The 18,173-nt window shown below is 46.9% G+C and overlaps 1 pseudogene; it reads right to left on the bottom strand.

Annotated features, from left to right (window-relative positions):
• Positions 1-5,980: 5,980 nt before the first annotated feature.
• Positions 5,981-6,454, bottom strand: LOC127231797 (U1 small nuclear ribonucleoprotein C-like; annotated as a pseudogene).
• Positions 6,455-18,173: the final 11,719 nt, after the last annotated feature.

Below are 18,173 nucleotides of genomic sequence, written 5' to 3'. Positions count from 1 at the left end.
CTTCTAATCCCAGAGATGGTGAGATGGGAGGTGGAGATAGGCAGATTCCAGAAACTGCTGGCAAGTAGGCCTAGCCTACTTTGTGACATTCCAAATAACGAGAGATCTTAATTCAAATTAAAAGTGGAAGGTATTTAAGCCAGGTGTGGTGGCACACCCCTTCCCCTGAACTCAAAGGCGCGTGGTGCACACACATGTTCAAATACGCCTGCTCACATATATTCACCCACAGGAAAACCCACTTTTTCTTTTTCTTTTTTTTTTTTTTTTCAAAACAGGGTTTCTCTGTGCAGCTTTGGAGCCTGTCCTGGAACTTGCTCTGTGGATCAGGCTGACCTCAAACTCGCAGAGATACACCTGCCTCTGCCTCCCGAGTGCTGGGAATAAAGGCATGTGCCACCAACACCTGGCTGAAAAACCCATGTTTTCACAGGTGCAGAACAAACAAAAGATCCTTTCCTTCCCTTCTGCTCTTCCTCCCTCTTCCCTTCCTTCTTTGCTTTACTGAGAGGAGTTCTGGGCAGGTTAGGCAAGTGCTCACTCCCCCAAGCTACATGCCCAGCCCTCAGCCTTTGATTTTAGAAACACTCTTCATCAGGCTGACCTTGAACTCACAATTCTCCTACCTTGGCCTCCCAGGTGCTGGGATTTATAAGGGTAACTATTTCCAATGCTTACTTTTTTTCCTACCAATTTTTTCTGCCTCAGTGAGTTTGCATAATATATATGTCTCCTTAAAATGAATTTTTGTTTTAGTTTTTTGGGGATTTTTTTGAGACAGGGTTTCTCTGTAGCTTTGGAGGTTGTCCTGGAACTCACTCTGTAGACCAGGCTGGCCTCCAACTCACAGAGATCCATCTGCTAGTGTCTCCTGAGTACTGGGATTAAAGGCATGAGCCATCAATGCCCGGCTTTGAACATGGATTTACTTGGTCTTATGGGGATGAAGTCATTTGTGAGACCTGGTAGTGTGCTAGTAAGGCTCTCCAAAAAATATAAGTGCTGTGGTTTGAACGCGTCCTGCCCAAATCTGTTAGAAACTTAGAGAGTGGAAGCAGGAAGCAAGGGACCCCCCACGAACTCCCAAGTCAGCTAGTGTGGCATACACTGTGGAAAAACAGAGAGCCCATTAAAAAAAAATTTTAAAAAGATTTATCTATTTTTTTTTATGAGAATGAGTGTTTTGCCTCTGTGAGTATGAGTGTATATATCACATGCATGTCTGATATCCATGGAGACCAGAAGAGAGCACCAGATGCCCTAGAACTAGATTTACAGATGGTTGTGAGCCACTGTGTAGGTGCTGGGAACTGAACCCAGGTCCTGTAGTCCTGTGGAAGAGCAGCCAATGCTCTTAACCAAAGAGCACCTCTCCAGTCCTGAGACCCTATTTTCGTGTGTGTGTGTGTGTGTGTGTGTGTGTGTGTGTGTGTGTGTGTGTATGTGTGTATGCGCGCTCTCGTGTGTGGTGGTGGAGGTTGTTTAAAGACACTATGTATCTTTGGCTACCCTGGAACTCACTGGACCAGGCTGTCCTGGAACTCACTGAGATCTGCCTGCCTTTGCCTCCTAAGTGCAGAGTTTGAAGGTGTGTGTCACTACTGCCAGGACCTGAGACCCTATCTTAAAGCAAGATAGAGGAGTGGGAATAACTTCTGAGGTTGTCCTATGATTTCCACACACATACTGTGGCATATGCCATTCACATTCACACAAACACATTACAATTCATTTTTAAGCCTGGCAATAGTAACCCACACATTTAATCCCAGCCTGGTCTACAGAGTTTCCAGGACAGCCAGAGCTGTTACACAGAGAAACCCTGTCTTTTTGGGGGGGTGGAGGAGAAAGAAAAAAGAAATCTCATAATTTTTAACCATGGTAAAACTTAAAATTATAAAAATAAATAAAAATGTTCTTAAGGCGAAAGACAGTTTCATAGCTCAGATTGCTATGGGATTATAAATATTTTTGGCTTGAATATAGCTTGCCTTCTTGCCAGTTCATTGACCTATTTTTTTTTTTACAGTTTTTTTTTTCTTTTCTTTTATCCAGAATTATTTCCAGAAGGAAGTGGACTCTATTTCTTGACCTGAAAACTGAGATAATTGGACTAGAAAATAGTTATTAATGTGTCCAGACCACAGATTCTTTTAAGGGCAGAGCACAGTGACAATGCTCACAGTCGCGGCTGTCCTCCCGAAACCATTCTTCTCGGGCCCAGCATTAAAAGCACACAGGGTTTTTTTGTTGTTGTTTGTTTTGTTTTTTTAAAGACGGGGCCTTGTCTGTTTTTGAATTTGCTATAGAGCTGAGGATGATCTCAAACTCCTGATCTCCCAGTTTCCACCTCCTACAGGCTGGGAGCACAGGGCACCACCATGCCTGGTATGTGCAATGCTGGGGATCCATCCCAGGGCTTTGAACTCAGGGCTTCACGTAGGAGTTTATAGCTTTACTAACAGAGCCTCACAGGTACTTTTCTTGTTTTGTTGGTTTTTTGAGACAGGATTTCTCTGTGTAACAATCCTGGCTGTTCTGGAACTCTCTCTGTGTAAATCAGTCTGGCCTTGAACTCAGCTATCTACCTGTCTGTCTCCCATGTGCTGGGGCTAAAGGAGTGTGCCACCACTGCTGGGCTTCAGAGTTAATTTTGATGCCACCATGACAACTGCTTTGAGCAGGGTTCTTTCTGCATTTTCCAAATCTCTGGTTCTCTTGGGGAAGGAGAAGTGGAACCATCAGCTAAAACTACAAAAAGCTCAAACACAGTTAACTAGACCTCTCTACTTTTGTTCATCCCAAGGATTCACTGGAGGGAGGCATGGGACAGCAGGCCCCAGTACTTGAGTGACCAAGGCAAGAGGATCATGAGTTCAAGGCCAACCAAGGCTAACTAGACCCTGCCTCAAACAAGAGTATTTGCTAAACTCTATTCCCACTGTCTGCTGTTGCCAAACATGTCATCCCCAAACTTCGTGACTTAGATGACAGTTGTTCAACTCTCATGATTCCAGGAGAAACTGGGCACAGCTGGGCAGCCCACACTTAGCCGCATACAGTGTCGGTGTCATGATTTATCTGTGGTCTGATGATAAGCATGTGTTAGAAGCTTGGTGCCCAGTGTGAAGATGCTGATAATAGAACTTAGAGAGTGGGGCCTGATCAGAGGGAATTGGACCGCTGGGAGCATTGTCCCCAGCAGAGTTAATGCAGTTCTTGCAGAATTTGGAAGTCTTAGACTTTTAGGCTCAAAAACTGAGCTTAATAAACATCCTGTCTTTATAAAATTTCCACATTCCAATATTTTGTTTTAGCAATAGGAAATGGCCTAACACCTAGAAATCATATTAAAAACTTCTAAGTTCATGTCTAGCAGTTGGTGCTGACTACAGGCCAAGTTCTCAGTGGAGTTTTCTCAAGAACTTCTGTGTATCTCTCTGCGACCTGGGCATACTCATAGCACATCAACTACCCTTTGATTTTTTTTTTTTTTTTTTTTTTTTTTTTTTGCCTCTGGGGGGAAAGGTGAGTTGTTGGCTCTTTTGTTTGTTTTTGTGAGTCTTGCTATGTAGCCCAGGCTGGCCTTGAATTCATCGCAATTCTCCTTCCTCTGCCTCCTTAGTGCTGGGATAAAAAGCATGTGCCACCAGACCCTGCTGCATGTCTTTTGAAAGGGAACATCCAAAAAGAAAGCCCCCTGAAAGCAAGCTTCCTCTTTGGCCTGCCTAAAATGTTACACGGCCCCCCCCCCCGCTTCTGCCATATTTGGTTAATTAGCTGCAAATGATCAAACCATCTCAGAGACAGATATGCACTCCAGGCCAAACTCAAGCACCTGAGATCAAATATTCTCTACCACAGCCTCCTATATAGCTGGATTACAAGGCCGTACCAGGAGTTCAGGGCAATTCTGGGCAGTAAAGCAAAACCATGCTTCCTTGAATTTCATTTTATTATTATGTGTATGTGTGCATGGTGTGTGTGGGGGGGCATGCATGCCATGGCACATGTGTGGAAGTCACTTGATAACTTTATGGAGTGGGTTCCCTCATTCCACTATTGTATGGGTTCTAGGAACCAAACTCAGGTCACCAAGCTTGTACAGTACTGAGCCATCTTTCAGGCCCTTCAATATTTGAAAAATAATATAAATGTGAATTTTATAGTGTTATGGAAGATGAGGCAGGAAGCCAGGAGAGTTTGCATAACACATCTGTATAGCCTCAAATAGAACTAAGGGAGAAATCCTGTAGAAGAAAAATCTGAGTTGAGATCTGAGGTGGTAGTGGCCTCTAACTTGGTGAAAAGGGTCAAAGAGCCTTATAGCGTGAGGCCATACCAGGCCAAACACCAGGGCAGGATGCACACTGGCCTGAGAGGCAGTTTGTGTCTGAAAACAGCAAATAAAAGACACAGGGATAGATGGGGGCTGTCGCACTGGGCTTTGTAGATCAGGGGGAGCTGCTAGAGGGTCACATGCTGAAGAGTGATGGAAACAGATTTGCAGCTTCCAGATCACTTTGGCTGCTGTGTAGATGGCCTGCTGCCAGATACTGAGTCAGGACTGACTGGGACGAATGCGAGACTCCTGTCTGCTACCTCCCGGTCCCAGGAGGCTCTCCCACACATACTCAGGCCAGCTGCAGCCTCGGCCCTATACTTCTGGTCTGGGACACCAGGCCAGGCTCTATTTTCTTTTAGACAAATCCTCACATGATACAGGTTAACCCAAAACTCTTGATGTGGCTAAGGATGTCCCTGGACTTCTGATTCTCTTGTATCCACTTCCTAAATGCCAGGGTTACAGGTGTGCTGCACCTCCATGCCTGCAGTGCTGGGGGTCAAACCCAAGGCCTCATGCACATTAAGTAAATACTGAACTAATTAAGCTGTATTCTTACCCTACCTCCTGGTTTTGAAGCAGCTCTTTTTGGAAATATTTCACATTGCACAATTTGTTAAATGTTGAGACTCACACACACACACACACACACACACACACACACACACACACACGAAAAGAAAAAAGATTTCCTTGTTGGAAAAGATTGAATACAGTGACACTGGCACACATCTGTAATCTCAGCACTCAGAAGGCAGAGGCAGGAGAATCACTGGGTGTTCAAGGCCAGCAGCCTGGTATACATAAGTTCCAGGACTCAACATATTAAATTATATTAAAAAATGAAGTTGCAAGTAATTGAGGAAGACACTTGATGTTGACCTCTGAACATACACACACAAAAGAAGCAAACAACCCCTTAAAGTCTCCACATGTTCACATGTGTGTATGACACTGCCTTTACTGGTGTGGCTTACAGGAGTCCTCATGCTCCTTTGAAATCCAGCTATTCCCCCAACTCGCTCCCTACCCCCAAGCATTCGAGGAGTCACTTTATGTCACTACAGATTATAGTGTATGCATTCATTTCTATCTGTATTCCTTTTATGAGGCTTAATGGTTGAGAGACTCATCCATGTTTTTCAGTCCGCTCATGGCTGGTCCATTTTCATGTTGAGGAGTGTACCTCAGTTTCTCTATGCATTTCTTCTTATGATGGTGCACATTTAGGTTGCTGGACTTTGCTTAGTCTTTGCATGGACTTCTGCCACCATTTGGGTAAATACTCAAGAAGGTGTGTGTTTAACTTTCTGGATGATTGTCAGGTTGTTTTCCAAAGTGTTTAGACTACATTCCCACTACCAGTGTCATAACTGAGTTGTTCCAGGATCTGGGTAGCACTCGATGTGGCCCCACTTTTTAAACTAAAACAGCTGACAATTTTATTTTCACATTTCACAATATAAGTGAAAGCTGCACTTCTTTTAGCCCACTTTTCTCCTCCAAAACTATTCTCTCTGTTAGGAATGAAAAAGTCTTCCTTGTTGTACAGTTAGGAGACACTCAGACGAAGCACAGAGATCTCCTGGTGGAACAGAACAAGAAATACAAAACTGATAAGGAGACTTTCTGCTCCTATCTGTCTGGCCGAGTCATGCCAAGCTGAGTGGGCGCTATCATAGAGTAAGCAGGAGGTCTCATCATTGGAGGCCCAGGCATCATGGGCACGTGGCCACCCATGGGTGTTCTCATTCCAGATCCCACAGGCATTACCCCAGGAGGAGGGAGGCCCATCATCGGCCCCCTGGGAGAGTCTCCCATGTGGGGTGCAGGCATCATGCCAGAGCAAGGAGGACCAGGGAGACAGGGGCGAGGTGGGATTATGGCCCTTGCGGGAGGAGGAGCAGAGAATGAACCTGTAGGTCTCTTTCCATGTTGAAATGCAGCCATTGTTTTTTCAAATCAAGCTCTTGGCCTGCTCTTCCATCCATTTCTGGTAATAGTCTTTCACATTCTCTTTGTGTTTTGGCCACTGCAGTGTGTCTTTCTCACAGACGGAGAAACATGGGTAAGACACATATCACAGTAGTCACAATAAAATTTAGGCATGTTGTTCTGCAGGCCTGAAAACTGTTGGCTACAGGGTCTGGCTGACCTGTGGTTTTCATTTTCTAGAATATGTTTATATCTGGTACCAGAGTGGTGCTGGCTTTGTGGGGTAAGTGGGGAAGCATTCCTTCCTTAACAATTTTTAGTGTAAATTTGGCATTATTTCTTCCTCAAATGTTTGGTATGTATTCCATTATCTCTGTGTTCTCGGATGTGACACACTTTTGCTAGAGTCTCCAAGATCTTTCCCTCACACCTAAGTTCTGCCTGTGTCTCATGAAGCCTTCTGGCCAGCTCCATCCCTCCTCTCCAGCTCATCTCTGCCACTTCTCCCTACTCCCCTGCCCCAGGCACGGGTCTTCTCACTGTTCTAAGGTTAGGGGCCCCATGCCTCGGTGTTCCTTTTCTCTCTACTTGCCATCTCTTCAACATGCTCCTGCATAGTCCTTTCTTACTCTCCATCCCACACTGTAATCAGGGTAGGGTCTGTAGAGAACGGTCTTCCATGGAACCCCATCTTCTCCCTTCATGATGGAAAATGTATGGATCACACTCGTCATCATTTGCTTCTTATCTGCCATATTTGTGCCTACATCTCCTGCATTCAGCAAAGATTCGGCACAAACTAAGCGTGGGAGGAAGTGAGGATCTGTTGGTTAAGCAGATGGACAGCAGTCTGGTCTGGTGGCCAGACAGGCTGTACATCAGAGTTGCTGTCAAGCCTGTCAGGCGACCCGAGGTCTTTGTTCATTCTGGACCAGGTCAGGCAGCCCTTGAGTTGGGTGGGTTGCTCTTAGGAGAGTGTCTGTTGACTGATGAGCCCACAGTGAAGTCCTGGGGTCACAACAAAGCAAAAGAGCCAGGCTTTCTTCCAGGAAGTTCCTGGCCCACTCTCCACTCAGTTTCACTGCTCATGGCTCTCCGGCCAGGAGGTGAAGTCTTGCGGGGGAGTGGGGAGTCTGGTGAACCTGTCCCCACCCCTGGCAGCTGCTGTGCAGAGACTGCTGTAGAGCTTCTGGACCCCATAAAAGCCTCACCTGGGGTGGCGGCACTCAGAAAGAGCCTGTGGGATCACAGAGAGGGCTTTGTGGCTTCCCTGCTCCCTACCCCAGTCCCCCCAGCTTGGGCTCTCTGCTCATGGAAACTTCCCTGCTGGACTTGGCTGCCTGGCCCCAGGAGACAGGCCATGTTGCACGTTGCCACTGTCCTAGCTCTGGGGGATGGGGTAGTGGAGGGAGGGGACAGGACATGAGCCTGTGCCTCTAAAGACCACTTTTTATAAGTGAACACACCCTCAGTGACCCTCCTTAGACCAAGGGAGGCCTTGCTCCTGAGGAGGGCAAGGCCAGGGGCAAGGCCTTACATAGAAAGTTCGGGTTGAGACAGTTAATCCCAGGCATCCCCAGCAACACCTCTTCTGTAGGGTCCTGGATGTGGCTGGAGTCCCATCCTAGAAGATGTGTGGGAGGGCATCCTAGCGGCTTCTATGGGAAGCAGCTGCTCCCATTAACCGACAGTGGCACCAGCTGCCAGCAATCGTGTAGCCTCCATCCTGCTCACTGACAAACTCCATGACCAGAAGGCCCCACTCACGGTGACATCATTCTCCATCTCACATTGCTGAGGGAAATGAGCTCAGGGCGGCCATCAGAGGCAGCCTGTTTACTTACAGAGACCCTGGCTGTCACCAGCCCTTTGACCAGACATTCCCAGCCCTGGCCAGCATGAAGCAGAAATTTCCTTAAACACATTACTTTGGCTACAATCTATCAATTGCTCCCTTCCTTTTGTGGTTTTTTTTTTTTTTTTTTTTTTTTTTTTTTGGGTAGGAAAATTCCTAGTTCTGATCACAAACAGAGAAGCCTAGAGATGTCACGGAAATATCACAAAGACTCCCAGAGGTCAGGTGTGGTGGTACGTGCTTGAAATCCGTAGCATCCAGAAACTGAAGCAAGGGGAGTGTGGCAAGTCTGAGGATTGTATGTACTATATAGTGAGTTGAAACCTAGCCTGGGCTACATAAGGAGACCTGACAGCAAAACAAACACAAGACCTCATAGGTTTTTTGGTTTTCGTTTTGGGTTTTTTGTTTGTTTGTTTGTTTGTTTGTTTTGAGACAGGGTTTCTCTGTGACTTTGGAGCCTGTCCCGGAACTCACTCTGTAGATCCTCCTGCCTCTGCCTCCCAAGTGCTGGGACTAAATGTGTGTGCCACCAATGCCCAGCTTTTAAATGTGTAGCCCAGGCTGGCCTCAAACTTGTGGTCCTTCTGCCTCTGCCTCCTCAGCAAATCCTACTGGCATGGGCCACCACAAGTGACCCATAGGGTTCTTCCTAGCTTAAATCACTCCTGTGAAACCTTGAGCTCTGGAGCTCCAAAACCACCTAATTTGCTCTGTTACCGTGGGAGGAGGGTGTCAGAATGATGATGGCTTCATGACATAGAGGGCAGACCCTTTCCTGCTTTCCTAGGCCTTGGGCTCTGGATCACCCTTTCAGAGCTCCCTTTCAGAGCATTTCCCAGCCTGCAAACCTCACTGCACCCTGACCCCTCCTTCATTCTTTTCAGGTCAGGGATATTTCCAGAGAGCATAAGAACAGCCAGTTATAACAAGTTCTAGGGGATTCCCAAGACAGGCACCCCAACAACCTGAGCTGCCTCCTGTCCCACCCCATTACTACATGTGTGTTGTGTCTCCTGGAACTCAGGCATTCTAGGAGTCCTTGAGGGACAAGAATCATGTAGGTCTTCTGTCGTCTCTCCTGTGCTCCAAGATCTCAAGGCCACCCATCACAGGAGCAGAGATCCCCACCTAGGAGTATCAGGATGAGACAGCTGCCTGAGCTGACCTGGGGCTGGGCAAGCAGGTGCAGACATGTCAAGCTGAGGCCTGACTTGACCCAGCCCTGCCCTGTGCCTGATCCTGCTGAGCTCAGCATGCTGCAGCCCTGAGATAGGCTGGAGACAGTTCAGATGGAAGAGAGCATTGAACTTGTGATTACCTGTGTGTGTACTCGAGACTGGAAGGTTTCAAAGGTCCACAATAGAGTAGGGCAGGAGGGCGTGAGCATGGAAGGGAACGGCTCACCAGCCCTGAAGAAATGGCCAGAACTACCTAGACATGTGATTTAAATGATTTCAATTAGTCGTTACATCTGCTGGACCCTGGAGTGGTAGGGTATGACAGTGGAAAACAGAAAAGAACAGAAGCAGGTATATGTTGACCACCTACTTACTGGATGCCATGATCCTCAACACTTCTCACAATTCCTGTAATCATTTTATACTCCCAAGGGAGGTTCAGTAACTCAAGAGCAAACAGCCCATACGTGGCAGAGCTGGGGGTCAGACTCAGTTCTGTCTGAACCCCAAGATTCTAGATGTGAGCATCTCCCAATTTGGCCTCTAAAATGAACTTAATTCAGGGGCCAACAAGATGGCTCAGAAAGTAATGCTGCTTGCAGCCAAACATGATGACCTGAGTTCAATCCCTCAATCCCTATGACTCACATAGTAGAAGGAGGGAACTGGATCTCACCTGGATGTCCTGGAACTCACTCTGTACAAGGCTGGCCTCAAACTCAGAGATCCACTGCCCCCCAAGTGCTGGAATTAAAGGTGTGCTTCACCACCACTGTAGTTTTATGGTAAACTATTTCCCAGATGAGCCCAGACTATGTGTAGGACAGGATCATGAACTCTTAATTCATGCTCTCTCTAGCACCTGAGCCCAGACTATGTGTAGGACAGGATCATGAACTCTTAATTCATGTTCTCTCTAGCACCTCAGCACATCTCATTGTCCTAAGTTAACCCCAACAGGGAAAGCTGTGGGCTGGCTGTGTCTCAGACATACATGTAGATCACATGGAGGCATACAACCAAACATGTGTCCAGGCAAAGGTATACATTAGGCAGTTGGACTGATGTATATTGCTCTAGTTCTTTTCCTGTTACAGTTTCATCCATAAGAAGGGTCCCAAAGGCCACAGCACAGCTCTATTTGGGTCATCAATACCCCTCTAGACTTTTAGTGCCAAGTACAGGATGTTACTAGACAAGCACTTCAGAAATGTCTCCTAAATAAAAGAGTATATAATTTTGTGAATGAATCAATGAGTGTAAGATGAATGCTTCTGCATAAATATAAAGAGGCATCCACATGTTCACAAAGGCTCACTGACCTACTATAGACAAATATTCATGTTTCCAGAGACAAATACCTAAGTTTAACATCTATAAAGATAAGCTCACATATACTCCAAAATGACCTCTTAGAAGCAGCTCCACTCATCTCTGTGAAGACATAGAAGCCCATAGTTTATCATCCAGGACACCCACACACAAAGGCTTACTCAGAGGTGTGGACACTTACACCCAAGCCTAAGTATACATAAGCACACTTTCTACCAAAGAAACCAGCTTCCTCCAGAAACACAGCTGCCCACACAGGCAAGCCCAGGGTGATCGTACAAACCCACACAGATGTGGACAGCTAGACAAAGTCACAGCCCAAGGCCCAAGACAGACCAGGATCGAGACACCTGTCCACAGAGACTCCTGAACTACCCCACCCCTCCCACGCTGTCTGCTCCCCACCCTCCTGTCTGCATCTGGGAAGTCAAAGGGATGGGAATCCTAAAGGAATTCTTGCTGCAGATGGCTGAGGCACTCCCACCCCAATCAATAATCTCAGGCCAGGATCCTAGGGCAGATGGTGTGTGTTGTGGGGAGGGCTCCTCTTCCTGAGGACTCTGCCCTTGGTCCCTGGCTTCTCTCATGACCTGGCCAAGTTAAAACTGGAAGCTGGACTCTCAGACAGTAGCAGAGACCCTGCTAGACAAGATGATTTAGCAGAGCCTGGTGACCAGGGCTTCTCAGGAGAGAGCCCTGCCATAAGCTTGGTCTCTAAAACAGACCTGGGATGAGAACACCCCGCTCCCCTCCAAATGCATGGGCAGCCCATCATGTCATCAAAGCAGAGTGTCCATGTCATTCCAAGGCCATAGGGATCAAAGACCAGGGTTCTAGTCTCACTCTGCCTCACCTCTGTCTTTCCATTTCTGTGGAACTAGCCACTGGGACATGATGGCTGCAGATCTATGCAGAGAGATGGTGTATTCCACATAGTTCATAGGGAGCAGTTAAAGGACTCCAGCCCTAAGGACAATGTCCCATCCCAGTAGGGAGGTCTCTGAACTGACACAGTTGAAATGTAGGTTGAGATACAAAACAGCTCATTGATAGCATTTTTCCTAGCATGCATGAAGCCCTGGATTTGATCCTCAGGACTTCATAAACTAAGCATGGTGGCATACACTTGCAGTCACAACACTGGGAAGGTGGAGATGGAATGATCAGGAGTTCAAGGTCATCCTCAGCTACAGAGCAAGTTTGAGGCCAGCCTTGGTTACACCAGACCGTCTCAGACAAAACAAAAACAAAAAGCCAAGACCAGGGCTTGAGGCTAAAATGCCTGGTACCAGAGAAAAATAGAGACTCAGAAAAGTCCTCTCTAACACAAGGCCTCTCCCCTCCCCCTCCCACCACTATCAGGGCCCCCAGGCCTCAGCTGGAGGTGAACACAGAACTGTAGCCCCTCCAAGCCAGCCTGGAGAAGACAGAAATACTGCTCAGAACAGCTGGCTAGACAGCAGAGACTGTTTATTCCCTAATGTCTGGAATAACTCAGGCAATCAGAGAAGGATTTGGCTACTGACAGTTCCTGGATTTGTGGTCTCGAAGAAATCATAATCAGAGCAAGCTGGAGGCGTAAGCTCTGAGAGCAACTGGGACAGAAGGGAGGGTCCCCCTGCCTGAACAACCCTGCCTGTCTCTCATTCGGTGCCCTGTGGTCTTATGGTCACCTCTTGGACCTGCAGTAACTGAGGTCAACAGGGGACCAGGCTTGAGTGCAAGGCTCTGGTTAATAAGTGACTATCAGGGAGATTTCCCATGGGATCCACTTCTGGCACTCCAGGTGGTCCATGCTTAACTCGGCATAAGGACTAAGGACTCCCAATAGGGAGATTTTCTGCCCACTGGGCCTGATGCTGGCACCACAGCCTTCCTTCACCATGAGTCTAGGTCATCTGTTCTCAACCTGTGGGTCACAACATTTTTGTGGGATCCAACAACCCATTCACAGGGTCAAATATCATATCTTGCATACCTGCTATTTACATTAAGATTCATAATAGTAGCAAAATTATAGTTATGAAATAGCAATAAAATAATTTACCGTTGGGGTCATCACAACATGAGGAACTGTATTAAAGGGTCACAGCATTAGGAAGGCTGAGAACCTCTGCCCAGGTCATTTTCACTCTGATAGCTTCTCCATCTGCAGCCTGTGCCCACCTGCTTCCACTATCACTCCAGCTCCAGAGTCCACGCCCTCTGGGATCCATCTCTCGATTTGTGCACATTTGGGTACATTGTGGGATCATCCATGGGTTATAACAGAGATCAAACCTCAGTGATCCAGACTCACCAGCTTAAAAGTCACATGTTTTTCAGAATTCATAGACTTATACCAAAAGTAACGAGAATCCAGGACAGCTGAGGGCATCAGTTAAGAACCCCTTCTCCTGTGCACGCATCCTTCGTTTCTCACCAGACTCAACTTAACTTCATTAAATCACAAAGGATATATTGATCACCAGGTGAAAAGCCTGGTTTTAAGCCGGGTGTTGGTGTCACACACCCTTAGTCTCAGCACTCAGCACTCGGGAGGCAGAGGCAGAAGGATCTCTGTGAGATCCAGCCTGGTCTACAGAGTGAGTTCCACGACAGGCTCCAAAGCCACAGAGAGACCCTGTCTCAAAACAAAACAAATCAAAACGCCTGGTTTTAAGCGCCTCTGTTTCTGTGAATAGCAGCACAGGTGCCCTGCTTCCCATGTGTTGCTGTTAGTCTGAGGCCTTCGCATGGGAGCAAGGTGACAGGGGGGTGGCAACAAGGTCCAGTAGGATAGCCTCTAACCCCAGCTCTTGGGAGGCAGAGCAGCAGGACTGAGTTTCATGCCATCCCAGGCTACACAGGCAGACTGTGCCGCTAAAACAAAATGCAAAGACACAAAGGCAGTGCCATTCAGGACCAGGAAATACAAGTCTCTTTCCCAGGAACATCCAGAAAACTGGACTTCATCTTGCTGAGATTTTGTTATCCAGTTGGGTCACATGCCCACGTCTGAAGCCAACTACTGCTCTATTCAGAGTGGGTGGATGGAAAGACAGTGAGCTGTTTTACCAGGGTCCGGGAGGAGGAAACGGGGCTCATGCCGGGAGGGGAGTTTGGAGTACAATTCCAGGAGGGTGAGTGGGCCTTGGGCACTGCATGAGAACAGGTGATCTCATGCAGAGGAGAGAGGAAATCCGAGAGTTAAAAGGGCGACACTTTCTAAGCACACACCAGTTTAAACTATACTGTTTGTATACTCCACTGTTAAGAATATGTACTGCTCTTCCAGAGGGCCTGAGTACCCATGTAGTAAGGGGAACCAGCTACTGCCCCCCTCATCACCTGTAATTCTAGCTTCAGAGGGATCAATTATCCCAGAGGGCACCTGCACTCAAGTTCATATTCCTACAGGTGCACGTGCACACACACACACACACACACACACATCTTTACAAATAAGTAAATATTATAGCTGAAGTCTAGCAGACTTCTGGCAACTAAACATATGGATATACTTGTGCCTGTGCTTTCCCAAGACCAGTGAATTCTTTTATTTTTTATTTATTTTTTTGTTTGTTTTTGTTTTTTGTTTTTTTGTTTTTTTTTTCAGACAGGGTTTCTCTGAGGCTTTGGAGGTTTTCCTGGAACTAGCTCTTGTAGACCAGACTGGTCTCAAACTTACAGAGATTTGCCTGCCTCTGCCTCCGAGTACTGGAACTAAAGGTGTGTGCCACCAATGCCTGGCAAGACCAGTGAATTATTAAACTAGTTTGCAATGTATGGGTCCAGTGGTTCAGACTGGCCTTGCCTCCTTCTGCAGTCTTACTGACGTGACTCATGTCATCAAAGCTGGCTGGAAGGAGCTGGAAGAATACATGTTGTTTTCAATGGAGTCCTCTGGTGCTCCATTAGTGAAGCTCCTTTTGCTGGTGAGTCTCCAATATTTCTCTCCTCATCTCCCAACTCAGTACTAAAGCCTGTTCCTAGGTAGGCTTTACTTTGGGGTTTGGTTTCTTGAATGTTTAAGGTTTTTGTTTTTGAGATGCTCTCACACTGTGGCCAGGTTAGCCTAGAGTTAAAAAATAAAGATAGGTGGATAGATATCTGTCGCACAGGCTGGCCTCAAACTTGTGGCAATCCTACTGCCTCAGTTTAGTGGATATTTTTGTTTCTGGGTTTTTTTTTTTTTTTTTTTTTCTGATTCAGGGTTTCTCTGTGTAGCCCTGGCTGTCCTGGAACTCACTCTGTAGACCAGGCTGGCCTTGGACTCACAGAGATCGGCTTGCCTCTGCCTCCCCAGCGCTGGAATTAAAAGGCGTGTGCCACTACTGATGGGCTGGCTGCCCCGTGGGTATTTAGATTACAGGTGTAAGCGCAACACCCAGCTGAAAAGGTTTTGTTATCAGCCATTGACCCATGTGTGAATAAACTTCAAAATCAGTTTTCCACTTTCCAGGGCCATTTGCATTTTAGAATGAAACACCAGGCTCTTTGCTGCCCACCTCACTAATTCTACCAGGTACTTCTGGGGTTGGCAAGCAGGACTTCCCAGAAACGCTCACCCACCGACCCTCCCTGCCCTTCCCTGAGGTCTAATTACAATCCTTTTAAACTGCCATTCAATCTTTACTCTTTGCTTTGTGGTAGGGATGAGGGTGTGAATTCCATGAATCTTCTCATATATTCACTCAACAAACTTCTTTTGAGCGCGCCGACTGAGATAAATGTATATACATTTGTCCTGAGAACCCTGCTCTCCAAAAGCTCCCAGTGGAATTTTAATACAGAAAACATTACCTTCACACAAAGTGAGGCTTGTTGGGTCCTAAAATGCTCAGCAGACACCGCTTTGGAAACTGGAAATTTTCAAAAGCCCTTTCCAGGTGGACCAGAGCGCCAGCAGAGTGGGTGGGGACTGTGGTTTCTATCTTGCTTTGGAATGTTGGGATTTGTTTTGGATGTTCTGAACATCAGGTTGGAGATACACGCAAACGAAGGGGCTCCTAACCAGATCAGGGTTGGAGGCAGCCCAGGACACCGTCTCCATGGTGCACAGGCCCAGACAGTTGGGAAACAAACAAAAACCCATGATGGGGAGTGGACAAAGGCAAAAAAAACAAAAAAACAAAAACAAACCCAAAACATACAAAGGCCAAGAGATGGGAAACCGAGGGAGGGAAGCATGTGGTTACACGGTGAAGAGAGGGTGGGAGTGTTAGAGGGGTCTGGGGGTGGGATCACGTTTGGATGAAGAACTGAATCCAACCCCAGGGCCTAAGAGTCACCATAGCAACGGGTAGGGTGAGTTCGGCAGATTCCATGCCAACACAAACCTCCTGGGCTTAGCAGTGGATGGGCGCAGATGTGATGTGGCCATGTTATAAAGAAAAACACCTGAACTGGGCTCTTTAAATCAACTCCCCAGCCCTGGCCTGGCTTGGGAGGCAATTGCCATTTAATGGAATGAATTAATCATAGCCAACACTGAATCACATGCACTTCTCTCCACAAAAGCGCGATCTTGTGGGCGGGTTTCTTACCTGTGAGATGCCCGCTTGACACCTCTCTGAATGCAGCATTCCAGACAATGATGTGTAGTTGGCAAGAGGGGACAGATGTGTGTTGGGGGGGGAGGGTGCGTCTCACAAGGCCAAGGCAGCAGGGTCCCAGTGTGAGGCGGTGGCACCTGAGTGCCCCCTGACCTCCTCTGCATTCAACAACTACTGGGGCATGTTCCTCCCCAGTGGGCACATTAAACAGAGCAAAGAGGAGGCGGCTTTCTCCTCCTGCCCAGCTTGCCTTCTCTAGAGCCATCTATCTAACTTAGGCTTAGGTAAGGGCTGAGTGGAGTTGAGTCATTTAGGGCTACTCTTCTTCTTGCTTGATCATTTCCAGGTACCCAGAGGCCTCATAGCACCTCCCACAACCCTCTTCAAGAGCTACTGCCTTCACTAGACAAAATAAGCAGTGCTTCAGACCCATAGTTGGGAAATGTTTAAATTTTTTTTTTTTTTTAAACCAGAAGGGTTTGGATATAGCTCCATGGTAGGTGCTTGCCTAGCAAATACAAGGCCCTGGATTCAAAACTCATGGTTGGAGAGATGGCTCAGTGGTTAAGAACACTGGCTGCTCTTCCTGAGGAAACTGAGGCAAAACACCAATGCATATAAAATTTAAAAAAAAAAAAAAAACAAATTTAAAACCAGACCTGGTGTCCATGAACTCAGGAGATAGAGGCAAGGACATCAGAAATTCAAGGTAATCCTTAACTATGCAGCAAGCTCTAGATCAACCTAGACTTCATGGACCCCTGCCTCAAAACCACCCCCCCCAAAAAAAAAAACAATTCTTTAGCTTTGCCCTACCCACTTTCCGGCACAATTCTTTGTGTACTGCCTCCTTCCTTTGAGGACCCTGGCCCTTGCATGTTTCCACTGAGATTCCCCTCCCTCTCTTTGCCTATACTGACTGCTCCTTAGGCTCCAGTTGAATGCAACCTCTATGATTTGTGGGAGAAGGCAACGAAGCTGTATTGTAGTTTAGCTATGAAGTGTGTGTGTGTGTGTGTGTGTGTGTGTGTGTGTGTGTGTGTGTTTCCTGGCTTCAAGATAGTAACTGCTCTGCCCAAACATACCCTTCCACCCTGCCATTATGAGCTGGGAGCTCAGAAATTCTAAGTCTCCATCAGTCCCTCTTCCCTCAAACAGTTTATTTCAGGGATTTTGTTTCTGCAATAAGAAAGATGGCCTGACTCGGATTATTTAGTAAGACTTCATCACAAGCGCTCTGTTTGATGTGGTGCTGGGGATCAAACCCATGGCTTGGTGCATACCAGGTCAGCACCTCATCTATAATCTCAGCTCTGCCACTTCCTCCTGGTATGGCCATGAACAAGCTATTAAGCTTTCTGGGCCTGCCTCCAGATCCTTATTTGCTAAAGGATCTATACAAGGCCTGTCGTGGAGATTAAAAAAAAAAAAAATCAATACACAATACATATACAGTCTGTGGTATTGGCTCTGTATTCCCAACCCTAGACCATGTTAGGACTCTTTGCCAAGTGTTTCTCCTTTATGGCATCAGTACACCAGCTTGTCCATCTGCCCAAATTGCCAGACTGCCAGCTCCTGATGGGCAAGGGCTTTGACTTTGATCCTAGTTGTACTCCTAATGCATAGCACACAGTAGGTGCTCACATGTGTGAGGTCAGTGACTACAAATCCCACTTACTAGCTATCCTGGTGACACTGCCACTCATGTCCACCATGAAGGAGGATAAAGTTTTTTGTTGTTGTTTTGTTTGCTTGTTTTTTGTTTTTATTTTGCTGATTTTGAGACAGGGTCTCACTCTGCAGCCCTGGATCTCACTATGTAAACCAGGCTGGCCTTGAATTAATAGAGATCAGCCTGCCTCTGCCTCCTAAGTGCAGGGATTAAAGATGTACACCAATATGCATAGCTTAATAAAAGTATGGTCTTTAACACTAAGTACAGCTGACATGAGCTGCGGCTGCGGATAGTCACAGAGACAACTTGG

This window comes from Phodopus roborovskii, unplaced genomic scaffold, assembly GCF_943737965.1.
Source record: "Phodopus roborovskii unplaced genomic scaffold, PHOROB, whole genome shotgun sequence".
Lineage (NCBI taxonomy): Eukaryota > Metazoa > Chordata > Mammalia > Rodentia > Cricetidae > Phodopus > Phodopus roborovskii.
This window is presented reverse-complemented; position numbering and strand designations above follow the sequence as displayed.